Source organism: Anser brachyrhynchus (genome assembly GCF_964034855.1).
Source record: "Anser brachyrhynchus genome assembly, chromosome: 7".
In the NCBI taxonomy this organism is placed as follows: Eukaryota; Metazoa; Chordata; class Aves; order Anseriformes; family Anatidae; genus Anser; species Anser brachyrhynchus.
The window spans coordinates 9,525,576-9,551,551 of NC_137701.1; the positions used below are offsets into that span (position 1 = coordinate 9,525,576).

Below are 25,976 nucleotides of genomic sequence, written 5' to 3' on the forward strand. Positions count from 1 at the left end.
GCTGTGGCAGTAATCTCCACAGCACCCTGCCTGCACAGGCACGTCTCCTGACGGAGGGGAGAGCATCGCCACAGGAGCCTTGAGTGCTTTTCTGCCACCATCTTCTGATTCACCTAAGTGGGACATTGCCAAGGCAAACAGGTCTGAAGCGAGACGTACACTGCTAGCTTACTTATATCTGTAAAATTAAGTGCAATTCAAGACCTTTCTTGTCTGCCTGGTCAGGCCCATGGGCCCCCTGCTGATTTCTGTGATCCTCAGGTCACAGGGCAAGTCTCCTAGAACTAGCAAGAGCTCGTGGGATCAGCAAGTCTTGAACGAAAATAAGTGTATCACGCTTTTTTTTAAGCAGGGGGCCTCAGTGCAGGGGTATTTTAACCCCCCAGCCACCCACGTTTCAACATTTCCACAGTCGGTGGAAACTGCCGAAAGGCCTGCCCCACAGTCACACTCTCCATCCGCACCGCCAGCCAGAAGGCAAGCCCACATGCCACTTTCCATAAGCCTTGATCCTGCTGAGGGGTTTAAAAAGGAGGTGATTCAGCCTTCGTACCTAAGCAGCCTCTGACCTCGGTGCTAAGGCCATTAGCCGATGGCAGCAGGGGATCTGAGCGCAGACGCGTGGCCTCAGAGCGCCTGGTGTCCCCAAAGCCCTGCTAGATGTGCCCCAGAGCAGCACCCACCACATCTGGGAAGTGAACAGAAGAATTAGAAAGAAGTGTGTCTGATCGCTGTGAGTCATCACGTTTTCAAACAACTGGCCTGGTAGTATCGGAAGAACTAACCCTACTGCTTCAAATTGCTCCTTCGTCCTCTCTCCTCCTTTCTGCCCCCAAATTTATGGTTACAGAAAACACAAGGTTCAGAGACTGATGTTGCAATTCTAAACCATGGCTGTTACTACCAGACAGAGCGTAATGAAAGGGACAAAGGCACCAGAGACCAAACGACATTAAGATGCTGCTTTTTAACCATAAAATTGTTGAAATGCATCTTCCACTACTCACTGAGGCGCTAATGGGAGCTCAGGAATGGAAGCACGATTGCAGCAGAGCCCAGCCCGAAGGAGGACACAGATCACAGCAGACTTGTACCAGCACAGGCACTGTCATCACAACACTTTGCAACTACAAAACACTGGAGCAGGCCAAGGGGAGGCTGGGCACAATCTCTGCCAGCCTCCTGGCCAGGAGGCCGAGCAGAAGGGAGGACGCTGGCGGGGAGGCAGCCGAGGTCCTCGCCCCATCTCCCTGCGCGAAGCACATGTTGGTGATTTATGGACAGCCTGACTTTAGAGCTAAGGAATGGCAGTTCTCTCTAATAATAGCAGCCTTTTGGGGTATTCAGCAAGTCGGAGAATGGAGCCCGAGTAAATGGTTCGCTGTCCTCAGGAGCGGGATTTAATACACTTGGCCACACAAGTAGCTACAGTAGGGCCAGGAGCAGTGCCGGTGCTGCTCACCCGAGATCCCGGGTTGCTGCTACAGGACCGTGCGTTCTCCTTGCACAGTAATGCACAAAATAGCCAAAATACTTCATACCAACTGTGTATATTTATATGTATCCTCAAGAGAGAGAAAGTATCATATCTTACGTGTCTTCTTGCATTACGTTCAGAAATTTTGAGCTCCGTTTCTGACATGGAATAATAATCACTTGCCTGCAGCCGTGCCCAGCACCACTAGCTCCCATGCGAGCCTGCAGACCTCTGGCTGCTCAGCCCCTACAAAAGTGAGGCTGTAAGAGCTTATAAAACTGGAAGATCACTTACTTTATCTTGCCCCAGCGTTTCTTGCTGCCGAATGCTGGCGGCTGTCCAGCAGGACAAGCAGCACAACAAAGCGGAGTGAGCCGTTTGCTGCAATACAACCTTCCAAAAACACGCAGTGCTCCCAAAATCCAGCAAACAGAGCTCACAAAGTCCACGGAGCTTCTGAAGCACCTCTCTTAATATCCCAGCTATTATGCAAGGTATTGCAGGCTGGTTACCGTCCTCATTCCCCTCACCTTCACCCTCCCACCGAGCACTGCCTCTGCCATTCTCAAAAGCCCTCTGTTAGCTTGTTGCTGCGCAAAGGTTTCCTTGGGCTGGGACTGCTCGCAGGTCTCCAAGGAGGGGATCGCTGGTGCAGCAGGATCTCCTCGGCTCTTTGTCAGGGCTTGGCTAATCAGGTCATCTCCGCATCACACTGGTGCACGGCTGTATACAAACGGGTGCTTAAATTGCGCACACTATTTTCTCTGTTCTCGGCCAGCCTTTGAAACTACAGTCGTTTTTACAGAACTGCCTTTGTTTTCACCTTCAGCCACAAACTTACAGAGCGGAATGAACCGTGCTACAAAGGGAGAAGAAATATTTAAGGGATGTTTACGGCTACGACGCATCGTTCGCTATCTCCACGTCAAGCTTCACCCCGGGTTCCCTTGCCTTTCTTGCTCACCCACTTGCTAAAAGTGGCAGGCTTTCTCATTCCTTGGCAGAGCAAAGCATAAATAAGTAAATGGAAAAAATTTAAAAATTTTTTGGCACCTTTCCTAAAAATCACAGCAAATGAGATAGCGGGGATGAACTCTAATCCAGCTTGCTGCAAAAGCATGAACTTGCAGTCAAACCATTTCCCTCCAGCTAATCCAACTGCCTCCCACTTTCTCCCTGTCCAAGACAACATCTCGTGAAACACACACACACAAAGGGAGGTGAGCAGTCTCAAAAGCTTCTACCTGTGGATAAGAAGCCAGTGGCACATGTTCAGCAGACCACATGGCAATATTTTTTTCTAATTTTTTCCTTCTTCTCTTTTCCTATCTCAGAGCAGCAAGCAGCTGATCCTGAATCACACCTTATCCTGAGTGGCCAAATTGAAAACAATTATTGTTAATGTCTCCTAAGTGCTAATTGAACTGCAATTCCCTGTTAAACTGCATTTTGGCAAGTTCTCAGTACCAAAATATTTTTTTCACCCACAAATTAGTGTAGCTACGCACCAGAAGCTAGAAGTTCCTCGCGTTTTGTCCTCTATCCTAGAAATTTGTTTCAGTCAAAAGTGAGATTAGGGGGAAAAAAAACGCACCAAACCCAAGCCACCTCCCAGCCTTGCTGAGAGATGTGATGCCCAGGTGGGCTGTAAAGGACAGCTCTGGTCACCTTGTCCTAAGCATGCAAGGCAGAGGGCAATTCCTGCTCAAAAACAAAAATCCGTCTGTCCACCACACCAGGGAGCACGCAGCAGGACTGTGCCCCTCCGTCTCCTCGGCTGTCTGCTGTCCTAGGTCGTTGCTTATTTTGTCTGTGGGCTCGGAGAAGCAGGCTGGCCGCTGTCACCAAGGGACTGTGGTCTCCAGCTGGAGGTTAACTTTCCTGGCAGCGGCAGCGTGCCACCGGCCTCTTCCTGCTGCCCCCGGAGCAGCAGAAAAAGCAAGCCTGACCCTTGCCTCTTCCCCGGCTCCTCTCCTCTCACCAGCAGGAAACAAAGCTTTGGCCCTGCTTCAGATCCTCATCCTTGAGGAGGTAAAATTCGAATCTGCCGCCCCCGAAGAGCCTTGGGGTGGCTCCGTGGGCGAACGCAGTGAAGGACGGCTGCAGCTCGGGCGGACACGACGTGTTCCCTCCCTGGCCCCGTGGGACGCAGGGGGCAGATGGTGCAGCAGCTCTCCCAGGGGCTGCTGCAGATTCCATGTCCATAACACAAAATAATGCAACGTTTGCTGCCAAGGTCTGCCCTTAGCTTTGATTGCAAAGAAATTAAGCACTGTTATGTCCCTCTGGAAAATGAGGCCAGGCTCCAGCAGTGACAGCCAGGTACAGCACAACCTGCTGCACATCGCCTTGCCAATGGTCAGCCAACCTCACTGTTCCATTCACAAACTTCTCCTAGGCAGTAATTAACAACATTGCTAATTGGCAGCTCAACACGAACAGAAAACGACCCAACTTCTTCCCCTTTTCAAACCTGGATACCTAGTTCTTAAACACGGCAACACTCAGATGTGGAGCCCCTCTTCCACACTATTAAAAGCACATTTTTTTTGAAAATGCAAGGTAAGGAATGCCAAAACTTGGAAACAATGAGCCCTGACTCTTACTCTAAGAGCACTCCAATAGCAAAAAGGGTCCTTAAGGAGGGTGTTTACACCTCTCTAGGAGCGTAGTGAGACTTCAAGGCATGTTTCAACATACTTTCCTCCTGGAACAGTACAAAGGAGTCTCAGTGAATAGAAAACTTCATCACTGAGTTTCTTGCTGCTGGTACAATTTGGCTCTTAATTAATGAGGCTTTTCAAGTCAATTTTGCTTAAACAGGGAGCTATTAAACGTGTAAACAAGGGAGCAGGGACACTCTACAGAAGTGAAGCTGTCTCTGGATGGAACAGATGATGGTGAATGTCACCTGCAGAGGAAGGGGAATTACCCGAGTCAAGTGACAAAAGCCTGAGCAGGGCCTCTTACATTACACCTGGACATCCCCGATGCTGGGTGTCAAATTTGTTTGTCACGAGCTGCCAAAAGATCCAGCTTCTGGCCACTGAGCTAGTGCAAATCTTAGCCGGTGACACCATGTTGTCACACCGACTGCAGCAGAGCTACGGCTACTCCTAGCAGTTAGGTTGAGCCAAATAGTTCACAGCTAATAAAACGGAGGAAAGGGGAACACAAAGATTTAAAAGCATCGAGTCCTTTTCTGCATGCTACAAATGGGAGCCTTCAGGCATGCCCACATGGAGCTGGTTAACATGCCAGAAATTCAGCGAGAAATCATCAGCTTATTTAGGCAACCTCAGAAATTTTTAGTTTCCACGTTGAAGGATCTCAGTTTAAGCCTGCTACCTCTGAAACCCATTTAAACCTTCGTAGAACACGGCTGAGTAGTTATTTCATATCTTCTGGAGGTGTTGCGTGCACCAAGTGTAGACTAACAGGTCTGTTACACCCAAGTGAAGCTTAAATTAGGATGTGGCTGCCTCGCTAAGCCAAGCTTCAGTCAGGCTTTAGCTGACACAAGCCGTTGTTGCCGCACTCCCGTTCCCCACCCCTTCCCCCGCTAATCCTTTCTGCTGGCACCAGTGCTCGGGGAGCTGGGCGGTAAACCAACACCAACCCTCCCAAGGAAGCCACCTCTTTTCAGCTGGATCAGGGTTCCTGTGCCATCATGGGAATGGGGGGCTGTGGGAGGCCAGGGGGAGCCCACCTGGGATTTTCAAACCCTGACGGCTTCAATGATTTGAGCCCCATTCAGCGAGAACCCTGCTCCGGTCCAAAGGCCGGGACGCTGACTGAGCAGCATCTCGGTACCAGCGCGGATGGCAGCGTCTAGACCACAACTTGCCCCAGATGGCCAGAGTTTAGGCATGACTGCCTGCTTGCTCACGGCGAGTCAGCCGCGCTGCATACCTCCACCTGGCAGGGGCACGAACTGCTAACCGAACATACACGGCTGCTCTGTGTCGCAAGACTCCTCTCCAGAACCTCGGGCCAAATTTCACCCGCAAATGCACTTATGCAACTTGTACTTACACGAGTGAGAGTCATGTATTCATATCCCAGGGTAGCAAAAGCATTTCTGGTGACCCATCCTCCCCCTCCTCCTTTCCCTCTGCTTCCCAAGTAACTATGGTGCAACAAATATTGTGCTTAACACAACACCAGGCTTCTGCTGCCTGTCTTCAGGTGCAGGGAAGAGCCTCCTTGTCCCCACACCCTTGTAAATCCGTGTGCAATGTCAGACCTGATCCCCAGGAAAGAAAAGCAGGACGCAGTGGTACTTGGCTACAAGCTGCCGTGTCCTCTGCCGGTGCCTGAGCTCAGCCAGTTACTAGGGTTGGAGTCGTGGATGATTTTTCCCTAAGGTCAAAATGTTGGATGCCTGTTTGCTCTGCTCCTTTTGGGGTTGTTTTGGTGGGGACAGAGGGGTAGGGATTTTCTTTTTCCTTCTCTCTATGAAACACGCTTTTCTGGTTGACTGTCGCCTAGCAAACTTTCTGCCTTTAAGCAAACGTGGTCAGTGCCTGCGCTCCTCTGCGTACCGCAGCCACCAGGACTTGCTGCCTTTGTCTTGCTGCCCTGATGCTTGTTACAGGCAGGCAGGTGATGTCTGGGGGGGCATGGGGGCTGCGGTGCCTAGCAGGTGTTCTCCAGGGCCCCTTTTCATTGTAAACTTTGGTTTCACAGCTCAGCTGAACTGCAGGAGGCAGGGCTCAGTGACGTGGGTGGTCTTTCACAGCCCTTCCCCTGGCTGATCTAAAGCAAGTCCCCTACTGTCCGCAGCACGCGCGATAAATACTGGAAGCCAGGCTCCTCTCTCACCACCGCTCCTTCTGCCTTCAGTACAACTACTTCCAAAGTACGCTGGAAAGCAGGGAGAGGAGGAAAAAACAAAATCAGGCTCAGCCCTTTTTGAAACACTGTCTCAAAGCATTAAGACCATGAACACCTTTTTATGTTTAAGACTGCTTCAAACTCTGACGAGGGAGCAGAAGAAACCCATACTCATTGAGCAACGACACAGCATTCACCGCTAAAAGGATTTTCTAAGAGCCCGTCGAGAGCTCTGCGTGGTACCCAAACCTAGAAGTTTGTAATGGAAAACGCTGACAAACTCCGGCTATATATGGATCATCCCTTATAAACAAAAATAAAGTGATTTATAACACCCCTTCAAAGCGACCAAAACCTCATTGCTCACTCATTGTCATCTCTGCTTCTTAAGAAGTGCCTGACTTCCTAAAATGCTTTCCAACATACGCACGGAGTAGTAATTATAACAGTAATGGCTATTTCATTTATAAGGAACTTTCCACGAGGGATCTGCACTATATTTGAAAATACAGCCAACAAAGTTCCTTGAAGCACACGGAATGACTTCCAGGGTCTGGACCAGGCCCTTTGGTTCATTTTCTGGCATTGTCACTGCATTTTTAGCACCAGAGACCTTACTTTAAACAAGAGAAATGCTTTGATTACACAGCTACACTATTGGATCCTTCACAGCTTTCAGGAAAAGATGCATTTGTCTTTAATTGTACCAACTCTAAATCATCTTAATGCAAGCTGACCTAGCCATGTCCTCCTCCTCCTCCAAAGGAGGTGCCTCCCCTGACTCATCAGCCCATGGAAAATTATAGGATAAGCACCTGTCACAAAAATATTTTCTGTCTTTGTCACCGAATTGTAAAAAGGGGATTAACAAAGAAACCTGTCTCATTTATTTATTTGAGGCAGAGCCTTGTCTGCGCCCTTGGAGGCAGGTGACTGATGCAAAGCCGGGGCAGCTCCCCAGGTACAGGAACCCTCCGGTGAGCTGCAGGGGAGCAACAAGCCCTTGCAGTCCCAAAGCACTGTACAGGGACTTCTCCCCCCATGTTTCACAGTCACTGCCGTGTTGGGCTCTGCTGTGATTAAAAGCAAAGAGGGAAAACAGTTTTGCCTAACCACGCTGTGACTGCATGAAGTTGAATGAAAACTCTTAAAAGCCAACAGTGCCTTTGTAAGCGCCGCGCTCTGTCAGCACAGCGATGCTTTGAGCCGTGTGTTTTCACTCAAGACACACGATCAAGTGCCTTTCTCTTACATCTTCTTTACCGGTTTCAGACACCCAGCGGGGGCCAGGCGTTTGCAGCGAGACCCCCTCACGTCCCGAGCCCCCAGCAGCATGGAGCTCTGTCCACGCAGGCAGGACCTGGAGCATGCAATTCCCCTCCATCTGAGGGTACACATCAAAGGGCTGCTCCTAGAGCCAGCCACGGGTGGTATTATAAGGACTGCAGGACCCGGCTCAGTCCCTTGACTCTTCCAGATTTAAAGGACAGAGCATTTTACAATCAATTTCCCCTTTCAGAAGTCACTTTAAAAATCTAAATCTGTTTAAGCCCCAAATTTAATATATTAAACACGGGGGGAAGGCTATCTCTGGTGCCTCCTTCCCACAACTTAAAACACACCAGCTATGAAAGCAGCAAGATATTTAAATGACTATTCATTCTGATTATTATTTTTTTTTTAAAGAAATGCTAGGCTTTCACCTGTATCATTATTATGTAGGCAGTGACAGATGGCAATAGAAAAATATAAAATAACTCTTAGAGTATTAACTTTTTTTCAGTACCGTATGTGTCAGATTCTTTAGCATAAATAAATGGCATTGCACAGTCTCATTAAATCTATACATCTGTGTAGTAACTTGCAATTTATGGATATTTTCTGACACAATGTTCAAACCAACAGGTTTAGCTCACATGTTTCTTTTCTCACCATGCCATCTCCAAGTCACCAGAAAAGCAAACAAAAGCTAAACCCTACAGTAAATACTCCCGAAGAACTCTACGAGAAGATTTGCTATTCATCAGCTGCACACGTTTAAGGGAACGGGAAGGGAAGAGGGTGGTGGGGCCACAGGAAGGAAGGGGCTGGAGGGAGGTGGCAAGTAAAGCCTTGTTCAGCCTGGACCTTGTCCCCAAAGGGACTTTCATTGGGACACAATGAGCTACCGTTGGGAGCCCTGCCTTTAATGTGACAGCCCACTGGCACAGGGCGGTGAAACAAGATGCAGCACCATCAACTGTTGCTAAAGATTCATTAAAGACTTCAACAAAAGATAAAATCCATGAACAGCCACAAGGATGGTCAGAGAACAAGCCCGTGCCCCAGAGGAGCATAGCAGCTCCACAACTTCATTCCCGACTGGTTTATTTTATAAGGTACCTCCTTTTTCATCTGCCACAATAGCACCTTGGGAGCTGCTCTCCAAAGATCTCCAGCAGATCCGGAGAACTGTTAACACCTCCAAAACAGCACAAACATCAGGAAACGCTCCTGCCGAAACATCAAGCCACATCTTGCAGACGAACGCAACGAAAGCTCCAATCTGGCATTAGCTGCAACTTGTGCACACCAACCTTTTGTCTCCCTGGGTGAAGGATCTGTTGGAAGCTATTTACGTACTGGCTCCTTTCCTCTAGGAGGAGCTGGTATCTCTGCCTAAAATTAAGACTGCTTGACACTTCCTACGATAAGGCCCTGTTTTTTACTTGCTTCTCTCTTTGCCAAAAATGATTTAGGCTGAAATTTGTAGGAAATATTTTTTTTTGTGCGCGTGAAATTGCCATCACAACAGTTCGCCTGGCTCTGACAACGAGATGGGAGCAAACACCACCGCTGGCTCTTCAGTTAAAACAAGCTGATCCATGACCAGCCAAATTAATGAAGCCTGTGCTTTTCTACAGATTTGTACAGTCTCCTTCAACCCCTCTTACCTTGCAGTAATCCCATTTCAGGTACCTGCTACCAGACAGAACAAGTAGCATCCAAGTCTACCCTTTTCCCCTCACTAACAAGGGCCAGCAATCCCAGGGGATCCTCTGACCATTCCCCAAATTTCATCTCACCGGTACACCTCTTCTACTCTATCAACGCAAGAAATGTGAGATCCAGAGACACGAAACATCACCGACATACTTTACTTAGTTTTTGAGGATGGGTCATGTGCATTTAAAAATCATTACTCACTGCAATGAAAGGGGGGGGGGAATAGGAAAGAATTTGGCATCCTAAGAGCCTCGCTAAAGCTCTTTAAAGTGCATAATTCCATCACCGTACTGTACATAGCACACAATCTCTGAGGGGTAATTATCCATGGGTTGGAAGCCAGTGTGAATATACGCACAGTAAGTCAATATGATGTTGTGCTTGCTGCTGCTGCTTTTTTTCTTTTCTCTCTCTTTTTTTTTTTTTTTTTAATAAATCAATTTTAATTGTTGTGGATCTATTTCTGCTAATAAAAGAGAGTGAACCGATTCTGGTCGGATGGATTTCTGGATACGGAAAATGAGTGAGCAAAACATGTGAGAGTACTTACTGTATTACCAGAAATATTTATAAATGGCTCTTCCCTCCCTCGGCTGGCAGAATATCAAAGCAGTGAGGAAGCAGCACGGATGGCTTTTGAAGGGATGGAGAAAGCACAAGTCCACTCCTCCATCATCAACATGAGAAAGCAATGCCACAGGGCTCCAGCAGAAGCGCAGACTGCAACTGCTCCAGCAGCAACATCTCCCCCTTGACAAAGGGCAAGCATTCGTCCGAGGGCAAGCTGCACTAGGAAGGATCACAATGAGCCTCTGTGGGGAATATACAACGTGCCTGCTGGGCTATGACAACGGAGCAGCTGGAGAGCAAGGTTTTTCTTCTCTCTCTTTGTTTTTTTCCCCCAGTTTGGATAAGATTCCCAGGAATGTCTGTCCTTCCAGCTGAGGATGGTGATATTCTACAAAGGTTTGATGCCAGCAAGACCAATCTAGACTCTGGGTTTGACAGCAATGCCACCTTTTCCACAACACACGGCGCTCCCCCAGCACACTGACACCAGCAATATAAAAATGCAGAGATGAGCACATTTTCAAGAGGCACGTGGAAAAGCATCCATGCCCTCGTGTGAAACTTTGGCTGGGACAGAAAGGGCTCTGCACCAGGCGCTCCTGCAAACAGGGTTTGTGCACAGGTGTGCACACACACATCCCCATACAGGGATGCAGATTCCTGCCGTGGACGTGTGTTTTTGGATAACTGCACACAGAGGGATGAAGCTTTCTACAACTGGATTAACCAAATGAAGACAGGCCAGCCGTGGCCTGCAGATTTACCTGGTGGGACGAGCCCCTTGTTGGGGTGCTGAGCTCCCAGCTGTCCCTGTGCCCAGCCAGGTACCTGCAGTGACAGCTGGGCTGCAGCAGCGCCTTGTTCCCATCGGAAGAGAGACGCAGCAAGGCACATCGATTCCCAAGTCAGCTCGTACATGTGAAAGTGCCTGGGGGGTCCTGATTCAGTGCAATACTTAAGCAATCACCGATCTTTAACGTTAAAGTCAACAGGACTTTGGTACATACATAGGTAATTACATGAATTCATCACTGGGCTGAGCAGGCATGTTCCAGCTCACAAAAGCAATGAAAGGACATTGTGCAGGAAGAACGAAAAGCCTTGAGGAAAGGATTAGTAGTGTCACAAGTTAAACATCTCCTCCCTGATGACATACAGGATCGGGTCAACTGTGCAGACAAGCGAGAACACTGCAGCATGAAGCTAGAGGTGGTAATAGCCTGCTCAAACTACTGCCTGTAGTAGCAGTTCAGATAACAAACAATACTAATGTACAATAAACATTTTTAATAGCTTTCCTGCAGAGGGGAGGTTGAGATTTTTTTGTGTGTTTAACTGCACATTGTTTCTACTCCGCATCTACTTGCCTATTTTAACTTACCTGACAGATTTAAGCGTAAGAAATAACAATAAACTTCTCTCTATAACCAACCTCCAAAATCCTGCAGCTCTTGCTTCACAGTTCTAAAAATCATAACCTAGGAGGGCTATAACCTAATAGTGATATGCTGTCATTAACAGTCTGCTGAATTACAACAAATAATGTAGAAGGACCTGAGTGGCAACGCCGCCCCACTCTCGTAAAAATAGATCACAGAGGTTTGGCGACAGTATGAATGTTTTCCAGTTGTATTGTACTAGGTAACCAACCATTAGTTATGACCAGTCTTGATCTTGGAAAAAAAAATCAAAATGCATTATTTTAAAACTCTTCTTAATCTGCACTAAACATCCAAGTACCTCGGGTGACTGTCTTCTTCTAAGTCTAGGAAATATCAAGAATTTACAGTAGGTCATTTGAGCACCTTCACTCACAGCGAGCACAAAAGAGTTCAGTGCCTGCTGAAATAATTGCCAAGCAAGGATGAGATAAAGATATAAAACAAATTTATTGGCTGTCTAGCAGACTTTACATTCAATTTGCTCGTCACATTCTCATCAAGTGTAGGTACCTGCACAACTCTAGTTGCAAAGGTTACGACCAGAACCACGCCAGACCCAGCTAGCTCAGTGCCAGATTCAATCTGAGGGGTTCAGAAAGGCAGCACACATACCCCCAAGTAGGACGTATAATTTTATATATCACACGTGATGCTTCATTTATCTGCTTTCATGTTTGTATCGGATTCCTTGACTTCCTTTAATGTTCCCAAACATTCATAATCACTATTATTTATGTGCATATGCTAAAGGCTGTTCGCAGAAAGTGACTTGTTCATATAACCAATTCCTTGTTACTACTCTGCTGTTTCTCGCCTGGGGCTTTGGGAGCACTGGCTTCCTTAAAGATATCGCCCACTGGGGATTCTCACCCAAGGGAAAGAATAAAGCATCCACTGTGAGGCACAGCCTGAGACACTTAAAGCTCAGAGGTTTATTTTAGGCACCTGCATCCTGCATGTACGCAGAGGGGGAATGTCCCAGTCTCCAACTCTCAGTTCTGGTAGGAGACGTAAGGAAAGAGTAGATTTTGCATTGACCACGGAAGGCAAAAAGAAAGAAAGAATCATATGGGTTAAAGCAAACATTTAGTTTGCTATTAAAATAACTTGAGTTGACTCAAGACATTTATTTGAGCAAAGAGAAAATAAAACATTTTGGAAATTGTGTAACCTCCCTTTCAAGGGCTAGCCCTTTAGAGCTCAAATAGATCATCTTCAAGCAAACATGGAAACATTTTCTACTTTTAAGCAGCAAAAGCCATTTCAATGTCAGGGAAGTGTTTTCTCCCCCAACATTTTCATCAGACTTGACTCAAATTTCATTTTGGTCCTGCTCGCAGGCTGCCTTTTTGGACACATTGATTGCTTGTTGTTTCTACCTAGCAGTTACCACAGCATATCGTTCCCAGCAGGCTGGAAGGATGCAAACCACTCTCAAGCTAGTCTCCTGCATCAAGAAGTAGGGAATATGTTTAAGTCTAGGAATTTTTGGAACAGGCATGGTTTAAATAACAAAAAACAAACACAACACAGAAACACAACTAAAAACACCAAAAACTGAAAGACGTGAAGCATCTCTATGTCCTTAACTATGATGACCACACGTGATGGCACGGATATGTAATATCTGCATTAAGAAAAGCCCCTCACTTCTCTGGACCTTAAACCTCCAATAAAAGTCAGCTAAGGCATCTCCGTAGAGTCTTACTTGGCACCTAGCTGCATCTTGAGATGTCTAAACAAACCTTTAAACCAGAATCTAAATCTCTTTGCAACTCAGTTCATCTACAAAACAGGCTGTAACTCCTTACCTTATGGAGGTTCAGCGACAATAAACTGATTAACAGTGGAGATTAATGTTTGTGCACTGAAGTCAATGGAAGTAGAAACAAATCCTAATGCAGCCTAAGTGGCACACACTGCTTACAGGAATCCCAGCATTTGTAAAGCAAGTGCCTTCTCCATCAGAGACGAGATACATCTGCTTGCAAAGGAACTTGCACAATTTTCATTTCATACATTTTGGCTCAAGCTAGTAGTAGCAGCCTGCCTCTCCTATGAGCCCTTCAGAGAAAAAAATCTCTGTACATCCTTTAAGTTCTCTGCTGTTGGGTTCAACAGAATTGATGCAGAACAACTTGGAATGTAAATTCTTGCGACAACTGAAGTTTAACACAGGCTGCAAGAAAAAGAAAGAAAGGCAGGACTTCGCATATGTTTGCACAAAAGAGAAATTGCTCAAATTAAGTGGGAAAAGTCTTCTAACACTAACATCTTATAACATGACCGTGCCCATTGAAATGTCTTTCACAAAGACCGTGCTGAATCCACAAGTCACTATTTCCAGTGTTGGAAGCATGGCCAGATACTGCACGAAGGAAAACTAATTTGTATCACTACAGCGAGTTTTTCTTATACTGCAAACAGAATATATTGATAAAAAACAGAATCTGGATGTTAATTTAAGACAAAATATGACATTAATAGTAATTTGGCAGAAAAACCCACTACATCTGCTAAAATATCTATTTCAGTAGACATGGAACATGTCTGACTTAGTCCTTAATACATTTTATCCTCTCCCTCTAGTTAAACACAGGCCATGACTAGCGCTAGCTTTAAACGGGGGTTTTATTACACAGAAAATGTCAAGGCTGTCATTGAGAAAATCCTGAAGATGTAAGGCAGGCCCCAGCTCCAGCAGAGTGAAGAACTCTACCCCCTTTAGGGTCTTCAGTGACACTTGAAGCATTTGCTCAGACTAACTGAGCCCAAGCTCTCTGTGGCACTGCTGCATCCCCTACCTTCTCAGCTGGCAAAGGCGTTTTGATCAGGAATTCCATCTGGATGTTAGAAATCTTCCCAATTTAGAACTCATCCAGACTTGCACACATCTGCAAGAAGCTTTGATTTCTAGACACCAAAGGCTTCCTGCAGGAAAAAAGCTTCTGCGAGTAGTTTCCCGCCCACTTGAGCAGAATGGCTGGTAGCAGACCCATTTCACTGGTGATTTTGGGTAGAAAAGGTACACACACACACATGTATATATATAATATACACACACACTATATATATATATATATATATACACACACATACATACATGCACACATGTTCCTGCTGGTGAAGCTACACTCTCTCCTTAGTTTAGATTTGGTTGTCCCTGCCTGAAAACATCACAGCATCCTGCACTCATCAGAGCACTGTCCATCCTACAGGCTGAGAAATGCCTGTGATGGTTCATTTGGCATCTCCTCCCGCAGCACGCCTGCTACCACCAAGAGGAATATTGCCAATGTACGTTATCAGAAAACATAAGCCTTGAAGAGCTGCCAGTTATTTTCCCTGGTGGCACCAGAAGTGCTGTCCCAGGGCTTTGTTCCTATCGCGTCTTCATCTGCCCGCGAGAGAAGTTTGTGCCAGAGCACTGCCTTTTGGTACCTGGCAGACGTCATCAGCCACTGGTGAGTCAAGCAAAAGGCAGGACTGAATGAAATGGATTTGACCAGAGGTTACCAACCTTCTTTCAGCCAAACGCTCTATCTTTGCAAAAGAAAACGGAATTATTATCTTATCTGCCTTCTTTTTTGGGGGGAAAAATGGAGGGCAAACTTTCAACCTTCTTAAAAAGGCAGTGAGCTTTCTGCATTCCTGACCTTTCACTCGCAGAGGGAATGCTGATTTCTTGCTGAGCTATGGCTCTGATCATCCTTGCCAAAGCTAAGATGTACACGAGCTGGCTCACCCTTGTTTCCACTGGCTGCTGGAGCATGCCAAAGAGACTGTGTGCCCTACTGCCTTCAGCACTGAGCCAAGCAACGTGATACTTTTCAGAACCTTATATAGCACTTTAAGAGCTGTATGGAGGAGCTCTGCACAGGATGGCATAGAGTGCAGTGGTGCAGGGAAGTTGAGAAATGTCTTCTGCTTTTGCTGTCAGGAAGATCAAATGGTCAGTTTGAAAGTGGGGCATGATAAACTCCCTAAATTTTTGGAGTCAAAAGTTAGTTGAAAGACTAGAATAACATGGAGTAGGAGGGGGAAGTGGATGTGCTCACCCAGAGACAAAAAAAGCAGCTTTATTCAAGCACTGCAGTATGACAATCATGCATTGCAAATGCCCCAGTGAAGTGAAAATGTGCAGTCAATGCGGGAGGCCCGAGGTTTCAGCACTCACAACGTGAGCCAGCGAACAGAAGCCCTGTGGGAGCCGCGTTTGGCTGTGCCATTGCTCCTAAGAAGCCCAACAGGAAACACTTGCGCTGAGCTACTACTCTGAAACACCGAAGCTGCTGTTTGAATGGCCATGCTACTACCCCTTCCATCAGAGCTGTGCCTACAGACCCCAAACGAGGCCTGGCTCCTATCCTGCTCAGTGAGTATGAAGAAAAAGTGCAGCAGCAGCAAGGCAGGAGGTCTGTACCAGCAGTGCCCTGCCCATTTATCCATCCTGTTATTCGCTGTGCTGCCAATACATGACATAACCCTTCCACTCCAATCTTTATTTCAAAATTAGTAAAAAGCCATGAGTTTCATTTCATGCTTGTTCCAGCACAGAGCTGGGGTGCTCTCTATCAATATCAGCACAGACAGACTGTATCTTCAGAATTTGGCCCAAGATGTTAAAGGGTTATTTTAAGGAATGCTTCTTTTTTTTTTTCCCTCTCCATTTGTTTGTTTTGGAATTGATACCAGGAAAAAAAAATGTAACTAGGAAACAGAATACATAACTGCCTGAGGTGATGTACAAGAAGTTTCTTCGCATTCTCTGACTCTTTCCTGGTTAAAACCAGTTCGCCTGGGGATGGGCCAGCTGGGTTTCGGCTTCCCCTGCTTTCCCAGCATCCCACACACTAACGTGACCTTCATTAACTCAACACAGCAACTGGATCCAGCTAACAAAATCCAACACATGTAGGCACTTGTCCCCCTTGTCCTCAAGGGTAGAGAAACAAGGATGCAGTTGTTCCAAAACTGGCCTTGCCGTTTCCAATCCTCATCCTCGCGTAACCGATGCTATCGGGGCTGCTCGCTGCTGGCCAAAGGCTGCAGCAGCTTCTTGGAACCAAACTCTGCTCACTTTCTGCTCTCTGCAGAAGGATTAACCAACAGCTGCTCTCTTGAGGAAGCGTGGACCTAGGGAGGGAGCTTCGTGCCAGTTTACAACAAGGGATACAGAACTAGTAGCCAGGCTTCTAGTGGCTGGATGTCAGAGCGTTTGCTGGTGAGAATATGGAGTTGTCCAAATTAAAAAAAACAACAACAACCAAGCGACAACAGAAAACCTCCGAACAGTAGCAATCTGGCAAAGTTGGAGAGAATTTGGGGGGCAAAGGAGGGAAAGATCCAGGCTGCAAAACTGCATGTCTAGAGATGCCGCAGAGATAGTGGGGAAGGTACTGATTACAGACCAGCCTCACGTTATTTGTTCAATCTCCTCATGTTTTCAGCAGAAACTCCACTAAAAAAAGGACAGTAGCTATTGGCAGCAGACAGCAGGACACCATTAGTAGCTAAAATAAATAAAGTAAAAAAAATACAAAGAAGGATCTCTCTCTAGATCATTCTAAGGACCAACACCCATGAGCACAGACCCAGCCGTGGCAGGTCTTGTATGCTGCCTGCAATGAAACTGCTTTTCTGCACTTACAGGCTGGTGAACCTGAGAAGCTTCAGCCCTAATAATTCAAATGTTGAAGTCTGCACCTGACCTAGAGCAGAACACTCCAGTAAATACAGGGACTGTGTTATTTTACTGACTGATAAGCTCTTTGCTGTATATCAGGCTGTGCTATTACTTGTTACAGGCCTCCTCCCAACAATCTTAAAATGCCAAATTGGATCTTCACCCACGCCTGTCGGTGGAAGCAGCCCTTTGCAAAGTGGCTGTGCTGTCTTAGCTACAGACCTGGAGGCAGAGCTGAAGCTTCGCTCCAGATGAAGCCTGAAGCCCTCCTGAATCAACTCGGCTGTAAATGGATCTCTGCTTTGTCCAAGCCAGAGGCAGCTGGGTGTGCTGCCAGCCCAGGCAGGAAGGAAACAAAAGCTGGCACAGCCCATGCTTGGGGGCCAGGTGAGAACGAGGAGGACCCTCAGCATGTTACTGACCATGATGCAGGTGTAAGGCCCTCTCAGACTGGGGCTCTTTCTGGCATTCCCTCTTAAAAATCACTGAAAGCTCCACCAAGCCCACAGACCAAGTAACCAGCACAGAAACAGGCAATGGGAGATGGAGGAGTTATAAAGTAGTTGCACACGGAGCATTATGGCTTTGGTGGGGTTGGTCAGCTTAGTTTGTCATACCAGCAAAGAGACCAGTGAGAAGTGCACGTGTTTCTTTATAATGTTCAGTAAATACCTCTCACAACTCTGATCCTTGGTAAGGATTGTATGTACTACAGAAATACCAGAAGGAATCAAACAGTATCATCACACTTGTGCAGCAGTAGCCTGGTAGGTGAGATGCCTACCCGCACCACTCCAACATCACTGCTATCCCCTAAGCTTGCACAAACACCCCGCACCAGTCTTCCTCTCTGCCTCTCGCAGACGTATGCCAGAGTGACTAGACCCCAGACTGTCTCTGCCACCTGAAATGATGGAGAATGCTGTCACCTTGATCCCCAGCTTCATCTCGGGTGCAATCACCTGGCGGTGCTCCTCCATCACGCACGGGAGCTCCACGCGCCGACAGCGCCCGGCTGATGCTATGAAGATGGTTACTGTTATGAGCAACGAGCATATCAAAACAACCGCTGTATTTCAAGTTACCAACATGAGAGGTGGCCTCGCCACACTCAAATTCCAGAAGGGTTTTGTGCCTGCATTCCCATCTTTGTCCTTCCCTGTGGTGAGTTTAACCATCACCTCCCCGCTCCCTGCTGCCAGGGCAAATTTATGCCACCTCTCTTTACACATCTAACAGCCGGTTAGCCAAGTCCCCGCTAGCACTGTCTAGGCTCCCTGTGAAGTCAATCCAAATAAATGCGCATCTCCAGAGGGCAAATAATTTCATCCCACCTAATCTGCGAGATGATTTCTGGAGGAGCCTACAGGAGCTGATGAAACGACTAGTTTGAACCAGCCATCTAGCCTCTGCACGGCTGAGGTTCCTGGAGACAAATTCCACGCAGACAGGACTCAATTCAGCACACAACTCCTTAGACAGAAAGGGGAAAATATCTTCCACTAATCATGTCAGCTGAAGCCTTTTATTACTAAAACAACAGCCTTAAATCACCTTCAGAGCAAGTCATCCTCACTAGACAATGAGCAAAGCTGGGTCATATCACTATGCCTTTTCATCTTCCAGGTGGCTGAGACTCCCCACCACCACCTCTCCTCCACTTTATTCCCTGTTTTGTCCCCTCAAAAACCCGAAAGGACGTGGCTCACCCCTATCTTCATTTCTGTGTTTTACACATGATGCTGAAGTTGAGCTCTTCTTACATTATTACAAGCCCTGTTCAGATTTGAGAAAGTTTTAGGCAGAATATTTTACGTTAATAGAATTGGTTACTCCAAATTCCCTATTATAGATCAAGGGTGAATTTATGCCAGAAAAAAAAATCTTGTACTTATTTCAATTACTTTATTGATTCTCAGAGGAATAAATAAATAAATAAATAAAAATTAAAACTACCTCAAACTGGGACTAGGGAAAGGTAATGTGCACTTCTCTTCCACATACAGCCAAATCCTCCAGCGATGCTGGTTTTAATAATGCCTTAAGTCTATTCTTCTGCTCTGCAGAGGTAAAAAAAAAATAAACAGACCCTTTTCTTTTCACTATTTCCATGGGAGAGGCAACTACAGAGAAACAGAAGTGAAAAGACGTGGAGAGGCACACACTCATAGGAAAGCTTCAATATATTACAACTTCACAACGAGGTTACAAGCATTCACGCCACGCATCATATGATGGCACACAACCTCCCATCAAATCTTTGTGAAACAACAAAAGGCAAACTACCAGTAACGGGGCGGGTAGGATGGTTTGAGAAGCCCAGAGCCAAGCAGGACTCAGACACACGGAGGTCAGAAGAGGTTATGGTCTTGCCTGCCATCTCTAGCCACAGAGCTTCTCCCATCCGTGCCTGCACAGAAGCCACAGCCCCCTGGCTGTCACCTTTCCCCAAACCACTCGTGTTCCTTTGCTGCCAGTGCCACACGCAGGTAGTTCAAAGGTTTCTACCAACTCGCTTCCCTCCCTTGTAAATGATGAGCACGTTACGTACACAGCTCCTCCAAGGACAGTCCCCAGCTCTAACGGTGTAACCACTGCAGTCGTCTCCAGATTCGTTACAGGCACGCTGTGTGACCCACCCCAAAAATACCAGCACGTGGCTGCACCTGGCTGTCCACCACGCTAAGTCTTTCTGCCCAAGACACCGAGCAAGGCAAGGTTTAATCCCAGGCTACAAGGGAGGAGGAGAGCGTGCTGCTGGAAAGCAGCACATCAGCAGGAGCTGGAGTTTTTCCCAACTCCACCAGCCTCGCGAGGGCACAAGTCCTGCAAGCTGACTTGCACGGCTTCCCTGCCCTGTCCAACAGCAGCAAGCTTGTAGAAGGAACTTATAAACTTAATAGAAAAGAAACCCTATATGTTTTCTTAAAGGGCAAAAAATGAAAAAGAGACAAAAGGGTCCTAAAGAAACGCATAGGGAATTACAGGTATTGCTTGGATATTTTTCATTTCTTCCTACAGTGAAACTGTGATGGAGCAATAGGTTTTCTGTGCTACTTAAAAGGGAAAAGATGACTATTTGGCTTATATTAAGAATGGCTTCTCTTATGTTAGAGATTACTCTAATAGGCATTACCACCAGTTGGTTTCAGTGCTGGAAAACAGATCCACGCTCCCTGCAATAAATTGACGGCTGTGACTCTCAGGAAACCCAAGGTGTGGTCCTTGCTGGCAGGTGGTGAGGTGTTTGTTTGCCAGCCTTTCCCCAACTGGAGGAAAGGTGCTAATAAGGTAATGCTGTGGAAGAAGAGCAAAAAGTGAGAGACAGGATTCCCTTAAGTGAATTTCCCACATTCAATGGGCATACATGTTTCTGCCATGTGACCAAAGCGTGTGTCAGAGCAAAAGGAGACCCACCGGCCAACGGGGCTCCTATCACTCTGCACTGGCATGCATGAGATGGCTGACCTTTGCCACATCTCCTTCTTCGGAGCTGCAGGCAAACAGGTTTGGGAACAAAGGAAGCACAGAGCATGCATACATCCTCTGGACCAACGACGGAGTGAGTGAGGACAATCCACTCTTTCCTATCAGACTGCTGCTAACAGTCACCAGAAGACATTTACGTCCTGTATGATGCCATGCTTCCAAAGATTTGGAAGGGATTTAGTCAACTCTTCTACCCAATGCTCGCCGCGTGAGGCAGGCGGGGAAACACTCTTACCCCTTTCCTTGCAGTGGCGAGAAAAATGAAACAGAAAGGTGAAGCAGCTCGCTGAAGTCTGCCCCATGAGCCAGAACTAGATTTCACCACCTCCTGCCTCCCAACCCTGTTTTCATTCCTACAGACCACAGCACCTCTCAGATCTGCTCCAGGTGAGCAGATAACACACGTGTACTTCATACCACAGAGGAGGAAAAGTCATAGCGAGAAATGACTCAAGGATTCAAAGGTTTGGCGTGATTTACAGCTAAGCACCCTGGGAACAGTGGAGGCTGATGATACTCGAAAGTGAGTAGGTAAAAGCAGAAAATTAGGACTGGGGCAGAGGTGCTGGGCTGAGCACAACGACCTGACTGCAAACAACAACTTTTCTCACTTCCCCAGTGCCCTCAGAAGCCTTCAGACACAAGGCAACTGGCATTTCATTCACAAATCCCTGGTACCATGCCCAGCTAACAACTCAGCACCCTCTCTCCATGGCCAAAGATCAGTTATGATTTTCAGAGGAAAAAAAAAACAAAAATCTTTATCAATGGCATCATTCCTTAGGGCACTGCCAGTACAGACACCCAAGGGATGTACAATTAAATCCTGTTGTCCTTCAGTCTTTTATAGTGGATTTCCTAGGGTTTTTGGTCACTGAAAGGTTCAAGTGACAAATGCCAGCTCAGACTTACCCTTCATGCGTGTTGTCCTGGTTCTGACCTCCTAAAACACAACTGCTAATTCATCCTAGTTAGAAATAGGAAGCTTTCTTAAACTGCCCAGCTCTACCTCAATAGCAAGGGGCACTGTTTTCCAGTGATATCTCCCCCACCCTCACCAAGTTGGACTTGAAAATAAATCTCAGACTCTGGAAATAGAAAGCTATCATGCCTAGACTTACAGCAGTTGGAACAGCACAAGTACTCCAAGGTGAAAGGCGGTATGGCCAGAGGCACTGAAAAAGTTGAGATGCATGCTTAACTTACAAGCCCTGAAGTTACAGGCTAATTTCAGTACTTGGTGAATCTTAAAATAAAGCCTCCATGTAAGCCTTTTTAGGCTCGTGGCCCTCATTTGCGTCTAAGTGAAGAAATGAAAACTATCATTATACGAGCCTAGCTCTGGAAAAGGCTTATTCCCAAATAGATCCTATTTACGGGCCAAGCTCTACCCTCCCATGTTTACACGCAACTCCTATAAAAAAATTAAACGCTGTCCCCTGAAGATCACGAGATCGTGCAAATACACCCAGCCTCCCGAGCACGCTCGGGCTGGCCGGAGCCAACTGGAGGGAGAATCCTGGAAGCTTTACAGAGAGAGGCGGCAGCACCCACTGCTCCCTTTACACCGCGCTGCTCCAGCGGGGTGGCAGCAGGCATCACAGCAGTGCCGGGGCATGGTGCTGTCCCCTTCCATGCTGATATCTGGGCTAACTTGAAGGCAACCCAAGCAAACCTGCAGCTGCTGTCACCCCTCCAACCGCAGGTGTGCTTTAACAGGAGCAGAGGATCCCGAATTCCTTCAAAGAACTAGCCTTTAATGGCTTAATTTCAAATAGGAACATTTTCACGTATCACAGACAAAAATCTAGGGTTACAGCAAATAACTAAGTTCCCGTCGCCACAGGAAAGGTGCTGTACTTTAGCTTAAGATGCTAAAAAGGACAAGCGTTTTCCTCATCTCCCTGAAAGCACCACCTCAGCCATATACTGGTGAGCCAACATAGCTAAAACCCAAAGGGCATGCCAAAATTTTACATCAAAATCGCCTTTCAGAACAGATTTCTTGCTGAAAATTGTTTTCAGTTTCTTTTAATAAAAAAAAAAAAAAGTTTTTTAAATGTGAGTAAGCCAATCTGCCTGGTAGCCCTCCTCTCCACAGCACTGCCCAATTTTGATTACACAGGGAGGATGGGATGGCTGCTAACCTCTCTGTCGTTGGGTCAAAGTCACAACAGGCAGCTCCTCCGACAATCCTACAGCTCCTCCTCTACCTCCACTTGTTTTTCCAAGTTTAATTAAAATCCACAGCAGTTTTCCCCTGCTCTGTTGCGAGGGCTGAGCGTCTCTGCCTCACTTCTGCTTCTAGAAAGCGGCAGGAAAGGAGGGGTTAATGCTATGCATTCAGAACAAAAACCACAAGGCTGAGGCAAATCTGCACTCATCCAATCCATTCCCTGACAAAACTTGTTGCTAGTCCTGTCTGCACCATCCGAGATCTCCCAGGTTTCACTGGCCTCTAGCCAAAAGTGTCGTTTTACTCTCATAATGAAGGGGGCCAGAAGGATTTATCTTTCCCAACCTCTCCCTGCATTATGTCCATCCCTGCAGAGCAATCTTCTTGTTTTTCCACATTTTCTTGCAGTCTGAAACCCTCCCAAGGGCATATCCCCAAGGATCTGCTGAGATGGAGGGCTTCTCAGCTTACAGCTTCTGCCTACAATGCTGTATTTAGCCCATTAAAAATCCCAATAAGGTTACACATAAAAGCTCCTTCAAAGTTTTGGCCCTGACGCTTTACTCCTCGCCTTCTAAATCAAGTTATGGCTTATTTGAAAATCTTTAGAAATTGTTTGGAGGAGCGAATGACCTATTCTGAGGCTTTAAAATTAGATCAAAAGTATAAAGTTGCTTCCTCCCAAGCCACTGTATTACTAAACAAGGAAATGGTCACACAATAAAATTTCCACAAAAAGAATGGAGTCTGTAAACTGAAGCTGTCACAGGTGATATCGTAAAAGAGATGGAAGAATGTGGTTTCGATGTTTGTTAGGGCCTGAAAGCTAATTCAACAATATATAAATTACAGTTCCCAAATTGCAATTCACATGGAGAACCCCTCCACATGTAACAATCCCCCTCCCAAAAAGAACAGACCCAAACCTCTGGGGTAAGCACAGGGTCTAAGTGCAGGCTGAGAAAGTAGGGTTAATGGGGGAGATGCCCATTTTACCTTTACCTGCTTAAGTAGCGTTGAGTAGTTATTCTGCCAGAGTTCAGGGATTACAAATACAAATAAAATCTGCCCCTTGGATCTTTCCTTATCCTTCTTTTTCCTTCCTTTTCAGTCTCTTTTCTCCCTACAATATATCATGACCAAGTTAGTCACAATAATCCCAATGACTCATTAAAAACCACAAAAAGCACTCCAAACACACCTGAAAAGCAACTAAAATCCAGCACAGCACAATACCATGTTGGTGTTCTCTGAAATGATTCATTTCCCTGGGCCTGGAAGACGAAGATATAAACTGGTCTCCTCCCGGCCCACGGAGAAAACCCAGCAGTAAAGGCTCTGCAGCTGGAGTTTAACAAGCAATCCCAGGGATGAGGAACAAATACCTGTTGTAACGTGGCAGGTGTGGCTGTACTGGCTCAGTCAATACTCTGGTTGGAATAGAAACCTCCTTGATTTTTAGGCAAAGTAAGCCAAGGCAAGTCTGCAAGCAAGGGGAAGGATCCTGAAGCCAGTAAGGGCTATTTTTACACACTAATTGCTGATAAAACCACACTTAGGGAAAGAATGAACTTCAGCAGCACTTCCATTGTTCCCCATCGCCATGGTCTACTGAAGGGAATCTCAACTAGATTGAGCCTGCCTTCAGCTTTACTTTGTGTTTTGATTCCAGCTTTGATAAGGTCACACCTTAAAAGAGCCACGCACAGTGTAACAGATGGGAATAAAGCTTTCAGCTATTCCCAGATTCTGTTAATAGCATTTTTTTAAGAGAAGAAAAATTAAAAAAAATAAAAAAATCGATGCCTATATAAATAGGTCTGGGTTTTCAAGTTACTTTTGCTCCCACCTCATCCCGGCAGCCCACACGGGGATGTTTTCTGCTGCAGTGGAGGTGTAACAGCTGATGGAGCAGAGGCAAATACCCACTCAGGCAGGCAGAGTGCCCCCCCGGGCTGAGATCTTGCCTGGCCTCCTTGGTGCTTAGCCAGTCACCAGGGCAGCACCTCCTACCTGATCCCTAAATCCAACCTACTCCTCCAGTGTCAAAGATCAGTCTGTACTCTGGGTTTCCTCCCCAGATAACCCACTGGTCCAGCTGATCCTCTGGTGGCACTGCCTTCACACAGCAAATTCACCCCTCCAAAGCTTCAGGCCGTCAGCCTCCTTTCTTCTGCCAGCTTGGGATCCAATCCATCTTTGGAGCTACCAGTAAAACAGCAACAGTGGCAACTACAGGAGATACTACAGGATTTAAAATTAAAAAAAATAATAATAAGAGAATAGTGAGGTAATGGTGACCTAATTTCCTAAACTGTCTTTCTGCTAACCACAACTTTAAGGTTTCAGAGAGTTTGGCTCGCTATCAGCTTGCTCTAAAAATGCCTTCTCTGCAAACCAGAAATAACCATATTACATCGCTTTCAGATAATACCATCCAAAAAAAAATATGAAGAAATGCCACAAACTTGCATCCCCCTGAGTAAAAAGCCAAAACCTTTTTAATTCATGTCAAACTTTTATATAGAAAGGCTCCTATTTCTTTTAAAGTAGCTGAGCTTCTCTTAGTCTGTCGCAATAACGCACAAATGACCCTGCATCAAGATTCCTACAATGCAGACTTAATCTTTAGTGAATTATGTTAGAAAAGCCTTCATCTTAGTACCACTTTGTATCAGGTCAAGAAGTAAGCAGCAGCATTACTAGCCAGAAGGCTGAAAATCAACTGCGGGGAGAAAGCTTTGGAAGCTGCATGCCATAAGAATGATACACCAGGAAAACGTGGAGAGCAACTTGCCCAAGACTGTGCCGGCTGGACGGAGGCAGAAGAGGTCACGCTTAGCAAAGCCTCTGGAATTCCCCGAGGACGGCACTGCAATGACGTGAAGGAATTTCGGGGGCTGTTGTATACTCACAGCATTAAAAAGCATTTCACAAGGTTCTGCACCAGACAGCAACAGCTAAGGAGAAGAGCTTTGGAAGAAGATCTAAAGTGGGAGCCTATACAGTAAATAGAGTTAAGAGCAGAAGCCAAACGGTACCAGAAGTGAAAATACTTCAGGGTGGTATGAAATCAAAAGAACGGCACTCCAGAGGTCAGTTTAAATCTCTTAATAAGGCTCTTGTTGCATATTTATACATTTGATATAAGCAGAAGTGGTTGTGGTTTGCTCTTCTCTTCCATGTTTCAGTGCATTACATTTACACATCACATTATCATTACTAAAAGGCAAAAATAATACAAATAAATTGGAACAGGACTAGAACATTGAAGGAACGGAGCCATCATACCCCAAATGATGTTTGATAGAGGCA

The 25,976-nt window shown here is 46.3% G+C and overlaps 1 protein-coding gene across 29 annotated transcripts in view; it reads right to left on the reverse strand.

The window, feature by feature from the left end:
- The window catches only part of IKZF2 (IKAROS family zinc finger 2), a 116,304-nt gene that overhangs the window by 58,232 nt on the left and 32,096 nt on the right, over positions 1-25,976 (reverse strand). The window lies entirely within an intron of this gene.